Consider the following 8,239-nt stretch of genomic DNA (forward strand, 5'->3'; position numbering starts at 1 on the left):
GAAGGACCTGTGCCAGCATGCTGAGAGATCTGCACTGTATCCAGGAATGATGCTCAAAGTAGAAACACCAACCATAGCCATCCTTAGTGACTGCAGTGGCCCAGAGTTTTTCTGACGATGAGAACAGCTAAATTCATATCATAACATGCATCACTATCAGTCTCTCCAGGATAATCAAAAGCACACCATCTTCACCTCCAGTTTTTCTTTCAGGCTTTTGGCAAAAATCCTCAAGTAGACCTTCCACACCAAAAAACTCAAGTGGACGATCCACACTGAAAACCACATTGATTCAGTTCAGCTTCACAGAGATTGGCTGTTGGTTAACTCACCATGTATGCTTCTAATAAGTAGCAGGTAAGGGCCAGCAGTCTGCCTGTTTTCCCACCTGCACAGAGGTGCCTGATTATGCTATGACTGTATCAATGCCAGTTTTTCTGATATATTGCAATAAATTTTGGTAAATTACTAATTTTGTATCACATTTTTGATGGAAATAGTATGAGCGAATCACATACTGTATAAGTTTAAAAATGATATCAGTTTCATATGAATCCTGGTCTTAATTATCTACAAGCTTTCAGGATAACAAATATAATTTTGCAAACTAATGTTTGTAAAGCCTTATTATAAAAGACATTTTAACCACATTTACATTTATCACATGAATCTACTCATTCTTTCACACACTCAGGCACTAGAAAGGGAGAAAATAAAAGAGAAAATTCCTCCTCTGAGGGTTTAACAATAGAGCTACTCAGAGTTAAAAGTTCTGATTCTTTTAAATAACTAAAGCTAGTAGTTCTATACCTAATTAGTGAAAAGATTTAGGAAAGTAGAAAAATTTTTCAGCTTTCACAGACCTGTGCTTCCATTTCTATCACAAAGTGTTTGGGTTAAATCCAAATCCTTATTCAATTTGTCCTTTGGTTGTATTATGACTTGCCCTAGAATGTTTTCCTGATGAACCTTAAAAACAAGGACATTTTCATAAAAGACATTCAAAATTAATCTTTTTTTATCCCAAATATATCCTCTTTTCCAAAGGCTTAACTTCTTTTACTGGAATTAGTCTCATCAAGGTGCCCATTCACTATATTTCGTTAGCTCAGATTAATTTTTTTTCAGATTTACAATCATTTGTCATGTGAATGTTTAACATTTCAGCACCAATTCATACTTCTGCCACTTTTAATGTCTATTTCTATGCATTGTTTTAAATAGTTCTTACATAGTATATTTATATATATCATACAGAATTTATGACTACTTTTTTCATGTATGCTTATCTTCTGTTTATTTGTTAGGCTAACTAAGGCCAAACTATAGTACTTTTGAGATTTGTAAACTATGCCTAGGTTAGAATTTTAAAGAAGACCTTTAGAAAGAATATAAGTTTAGGGAAAGTTATTTAATTCTCCTATGCCTCTCTAATATGCTACTCCACTACCTGCCTCAGAGGGTGATAGGAGGTTCACAATTTAATAGGTATTTCTACTATTCCTCTGGAGTTTGTTGATAGTACAATTAGCTTAAATATTAAATCAACTTTAATTATTTAGATAATAACCCTATTTAAAAGGTTTTACATAAAATATGAATTATAGAAATGGTATCAAAGAAATAACTGATTGAAAGATTGCTTTTGAGTGGCCTTATAGTTTTACTTTCTTCAAGACATGCTTGTAGCACCAATATTTCAAATTGATTTCTTTTCCTGTTCCTTCTCTTTTAATTAAATATGCTTCATTCTTTTTCTTACAAGGTATGTATAAAATTTGAACTATATGAGATAAGCTTTTAGTCTGATATGCTTTGGGGAAGAAATATTATGCTTTTTTATGCAAACACTGTCAGTATCTTTAGCATAGTTTAGCTCTATTTCAAACCACTTTCTTTTATATCTTCAGGTTATACTAGAATTCTTCCTCTTTACTTGATATGATATCTTAAGAGTTCCCCTTGGTTTGGGAAAATACATATGATTTGTATCTAAGAGTTATGCAGTCAGTGTAAGTTTTATGAGTTTTAATTATGTTCCTGTTAGATCCTTTGCAACCAAGGATCAAATACCTACTTCTCTGTTCTTGGTGGTTTGTGTAATGAGTGGAGGAATAATAATAATCTAAGTACTTACTAAGGTATTTGGATTATATGATGATCAAAAATTAATGATGGTTGCTCTGGAGTTTACGATAAGTATGCCTAAATAATTTTAAATTAATGGCAGATCACATAAAAATAACTAAAGGGGAGACTGTTGTGGTGGCACTTGCCTGTAATCCCACAGCTTGGGAGGCTGAAAATAGAAGAATCACTACAAGTCCAATCTATGCAGTGAGACCCTACAGACCCTGCAATAAAATTAAAAAAAATAAAAATAACTACAGGGTAGTTATATGACTTTAAACTTACATTTTTGTTAATGTTTTATTACAGTACACTAACATATTTACTCTTAAATATTGAAGTTAAAATATTAGAATCATAGGACAAATAAAATATGCAAGAAATCACCTACTATACAGCTATGGTATTTTCATGCTTGAAATTTATTTGGCACCACCCTTGAGGCAGAGCAATTGTTATAATAAGACAAACATATGGACAAAAAAAAATCTAGGTTGTCTTTATTTTTCCCCAGATATTTCAGGAATTTCTAGGGAAATCATAAAAACATTATTTTGACATCTAGAATCAGAATCTGCTAATGCCAGAAATTACTATGGATTTTGTTTCATAAATGAGACCATTTTTGCATAGCTAGATAAGAATGGCAATTTGAATAATGTCATTATTTTCTTCTACTGTCAACTTGCACTACTAAAAGCTCAGTGAATATATTGAAATATTGGCTACTGTCATCTAGGATCTAGCTAACCACACTTACACCCCTATGAGCATAGAGATGAGCACACGGGGCTAAAAGCAAAGACTTGAAGCAGGTTGCAGGGCTGACAGAGCAATAGCCATTGCTATACTCTACACAATTGCGCAGCTTTTAATGCCTTCATATCTGTCACTTGTTTATAGACTTGAATGCACATAACAACAGGAAGCACCACATAAGATTCCTGAGATATACTCTAGTTAAAGGAAAATAGGATTTTCATATAAATCATTATATAATGAAATTCCTCTGAATCTTGTCTTTTATTTTGTCTCCATGGAAGCTAGCTAGACTAGAATAGTGGTATTTGCACAAATATATTTTTCTCGCAAGAAGTTGTTTTCTTTCTTTTAAAATATAGCTAGTGCAAGTAGGGATGCTATTATTTGTTTTAAGGATACCCAGAGAAACAATATTAATAGAGTATATGCATAGATCTATAGAGATCTATAAAAGATTTACCTACATTATTGTGGAAGCTGAGATGTTTCATCCTTACATTTGTACCACGGACACCCAGGAAGGCCGGTGACATCTTTCAAGCCAGTGGAGCTAAACATCCTAGTGCAAGCACTATATCCCTGCTACCACAACGGAAAACCAGGAGGGCCAATCATCAAGGCTATAAAAAATAGCAAATATCACTTTGGGATACATTATCCAGTAGAAGGCATTTGCAGAAGACACTTGGATTTCAGTGGATGACCCAATACAGTTGGGCACCTTCTAATTTATTGATCACTGAGCATAATAAAAAGATAGAAAAAGAAAAGCAAATTCATTCTCTGTTGTTGGAGCTAGAGCATCTTGTATATGGACATCTTTGCTCCATGTTCAGCCCAGATATGTCACCGATATTCTTGGGCATCCAATTTGCAGGTGGCAATGGTGGGATTTCTCAGCTATCATAGTCATGGCTGCAAATCACTAATATTAATCTCTTTCCATAAAATTATACATAGCCTATGGATTCTAGTTCTCTGGAGACTGCTAATGCTCAATTTTGTACCCAAAGTGCTTCTTAGAGAAATAGAACTCTTAGCATTGAATTTCTAAAATATTCTGGATTTTCTGGAATTCTCATTCTAATGCCACTAGATTTTAAGGCATTCATTTCAGGAGAAGAATAAAAATCATTCAAGGATTTCATTCTTTTACTTAGAAAAAAAAATAGTACATTTTGCTGCCTAATCTCAGCTGGTCTACCTGAGACTCCCTGAGCATAATCCCTAGTCTCCTAAGCTGCCCCATGTCCTCTCTGACAAGATGAAAGAAACTATCATGAACCAGGAAAAAGTTGTCAAACTCCAAGCACAAGTGCATATTGGTGGGAAAGGAATTGCTCACAGAAAGAAGGTGGTTCATAAAATAGCCACAGCAGATGATAAAAACTTCAGTTCTCATTTAAGAAATTAGGGGTAAATAATATCACTGGTATTGAAGAGGTGAATATGTTTAAAAACCTGGGAACATTCATCCACTTCAACAACTCAAAAATGCAGGTATCTCTGGCAGCAAACACTTTCATCACTACAGGCCATGCTGAAAGGAAACAAGTGACAAAAATGCTACCCAGCATCTTGAACCAGCCTGGTGCAGACAGTCTGACTAGCTTAAGGAGACTGGCTGAAGCTCCGCCCAAACAATCTGTGGATGGAAAAGCTCCAGTTGTTACTGGAGAGGAGGAGGAGGAAGAGGTTCCAGATCTTATACAGATTTTTGATGAGGTTTCTAAGAATGATGCAAACTGAACTAAGTCAGGTTCTGAAAAAGGTAAAACTTTGTAGAAATTACTGGGAGCTGCTATTTTATATTATAACTGTTTTCTAAAATTGTTTTTGCCAGCCCTGCCTCTAGGGTGCGCTGAGATGGAGATTGAGACTGGGAGTGGTGGTGCGTGCCTGTAATCCCAGCACTTGGGAGACTGAAAACAGGAGGATCACTACAAGTCTGATCTGTGTAATGAGACCCTACACACCCTGTACTACATACATTAAAAAATAAAAAATAAATAAATAAAATTGTTTTTGTTTATGGATCTGTTAAAATCTAAATCTCTAATATTTTTTAAGCTCAAGCCCCTTGAACACTGTAGCTCTTTTCAGTTTTGGTTTATATACAATTCATTCATTGCAGCCAATTAAACTGGAGAAGCCTGGGAATAAAGTTTGAAACCAAGATTACTAAAAAATAGTACACTTTATGTTGTGGAATAGGTGCATCATTATTGCCTTAATTTCTGTCTTTGTCTGGATATTAAATAAGGTAGAGAGTAAATGTATAATTTAAATATTCTAAATTAAAAAGAGTTGACTTGTTATGATTAATTTCATTAAATAATCTGCTCTGTGGGATGTCTGTAAAAGTGACCACATTCCACATCTGGTGTGTCAGTTAAGGTGCTTCAAGAGAGATTATTTTTTCAGTCAGTAGACTGGCTAAAATTGGATAATACACAATCCACTTAGATCCCAAGTAGTGAGTGTGGCAGAAAAACCAAAAGACAGAAATGGGTGAAATTAATCTTCCTGTTTGAGCTAAGATGTACACCTTTCACTGTTCCTGGACAGCAGTGTCTCCGGGTCTTGCCCTTTCCAACTCAGACTAAGTTGCACAGAATTATCCCTCTAGCTTTTTCATGTTTTCATAAAATGTTTCTGATGATTCAATATATAATTTTGTTTCAATGTTTTGAATCAAAACTAGTTGTGTATATTTGCTTACATAGTGCTATTCTTAGGTGACATTTAGAGCTTATTATTATTACTATTTTTTATGCATTTAGTACAGGGGATGTAGTGTCTACAGGGTCTCACTACATACATCAGACTCACAGTGATCCTCCTGTTTTTGGCCTCCCAAGTGCTGGGATTACAGGCGCAGGCCACCATGCCAAGTCTCAATCTCCATCTCAGAGCTCCGTGGGGGCAGGGCTGGCATGGCACACTGGACTATTACTACCATTACAGCAAGGAAGAGAGAAAAATCGCACTTAGCATAAAGCTATTGCCAGTCATTTCTTCCATTACTAGACCACACAAAAAATTAAATATTCATGACTTTTTTCTAAATACTGTATTTTTCGTATCTAACATTATTACCTTCATATTCTTTAATATTTTTAATATCTGTCAAATCTATAGTCATGTCACTTCCTATCCTTGACATTGGTTGCTTGTGCCTTTTAAAAAAGCATTCTAGGGGTCCAAAATTCTAACGAAGACCACACAGAGATCCTGTGTGTCATGGTTTGTGTCTAGGTGTACCCACAAGGCCTCAGTCCGTCAGTGGGGCAGACTTCTAGAGTTTGTGAGTAATCGTGATTTGATGCTGGGATTATGGGTGTGAGTGCTGCACCCAGCCTGGGGCAGATGGGCTGAATGCAGTATAAGGAAGGGACAGAGGCCTGCTCTTGGTTGCTGCTTCCACTGCTCCTCCTTTTTGTTCCTGCTCTTTGCTGTTTTCCACCGCTAGGAACTTCTGCCTTTCACCACGTGCCACCTTGCCTTGGAGGCAACTGATGATGGACTGAAACCTCCACAGTAAACCTTTTCTTCTTTGATTTTGTGTGCCAGATGTTTTGTCCAAGCAACAAGAGAAAGGGAACCTACACCATGTATAGTTTGCTCAATTTTCTCCCATCAGCAACAGCTTACAGAATGATAACGCATTATTCAACAAGGATATTGACTTTGATTGAATTTGATTATCTCCTTTTGTATTAATTTCTATGTATGTGTGCACGTATTTTATTGTATACTTTATCACATATAAAGAGGCACATGTATTCAGCACTAAAATGATAAAATTGAATGGTTACATCACCCTAATTCTATATTCTTCTTCTTCTTCTTTTTTTTTTTTTTTTTTTGGTGGAACCAGGGATTGAACTCAGGCCCTTGTGATTGCCAGGCAAGTGCTTTTTCTACTGAGCTATCTCCCTGTCCCCTATTCTCTTATTCATTCAGGGCCACACAAACACTGTCTCTGTCCAAACCCATCACTTTTCTTCAACCATCATCTTTTTCCCTACATATTCCTAAATCATTCACCACCTTTATGTTTATTTTCTTTTATCTAAAAATTACAAACTCCTTTGGACTTTATCATTTAAAATTATGATATTTAATTTTTAAATATGTGTGTAATGTGCAGATGTCATTTTGGTTATTCAGTTATAATTTAATTATTTTGTAGTGCAACAATATGCTCTGCATATTCATATGCTTCATGTGAATAACAGATACAGTCTTTGGGGTTTTTTCCTCTGAGTTTAAAAATCTTATGGTTCATGGAAGATGTTGTATGATCAGATTTTCATTGATTTGTATGACTCAGTGGTACTCTATGGCATATGCAGACCAACTGTTGTATATCAATGAGCCTTTATAAGGCTAGCTGAGTTGAGCTGTTCTGCATTTGTAGATCTGAAGAGTTAAACTGCAATAAGTAGAATTTTTGTAAAAATGTGTGCTCAATATCCAAGTTCACTAATCCCTAATGAAGGTGATACTCTCTTTTTTTAAAGAAAAATGTTTTCACATTTTCTAGAACTTTATTGATTATTATTATTATTATTATTATTATTATTATTATTTTGTACAGGGTTTCACTATGCAGCCTGGACTTGTAGTGATGCTCCTATTTTCAGCCTCCCTAGGCTGGGATTACAGATGAGCGCTACCACACCCGGATTCCAGGGCTGGCTCAACAGCTGGAATGTAGTGCCAGGAATCAAAAGCCTGGCCCACGCACTTGCCTAAGCAAGTACTTAGCCCACTGAGCTATCTTTTCAGCCCTTACTGATTATTTTTAAGTAGGTTTTATTTCATAAATATCTTTATTTTATTAATTTCATTGATTTCTGGGCTTGTACATCTATTTGTATGCTCAATTTAATGTACTCATATTTTTCTAGTTTCTTGAGTGAACAAATTATATTTTTATATTTGAAGACCTCTTTTGACAAAGTAAACATTTAGTGCTAGAATTTTTCTTTCAGCTTTGCTTTAGGTACATTGCACATACTTTGTTATACTGTATTTTTAAGTTAAGTTCTATGTATATTTAATTTTGGTTTGGTAATCTCTTTTTTATATATTCAGTACATGGTCTACAGGGCCTGACTACACAGATCAGAATCATAGTGATCCTCCGATCTTCGGCCTCCCAAGAGCTGGTATTACAGGCATGCACCACCACACCCAGTCTCAATTGTCCAGAGGCAGGGCCAGCTGGCAGGCTCATGGACCCAACCTCTTGCCATAGCTCCTCCTTGCAGGCACTGTAATCCACTGAGTTACTTGGCCAGGCCTTGGAATTTTCTATTTTGGAATAATGGATTCTAAC

This window comes from Octodon degus, unplaced genomic scaffold (genome assembly GCF_000260255.1).
Source record: "Octodon degus isolate 3935 unplaced genomic scaffold, OctDeg1.0 scaffold00006, whole genome shotgun sequence".
Classification (NCBI taxonomy): Eukaryota; Metazoa; Chordata; class Mammalia; order Rodentia; family Octodontidae; genus Octodon; species Octodon degus.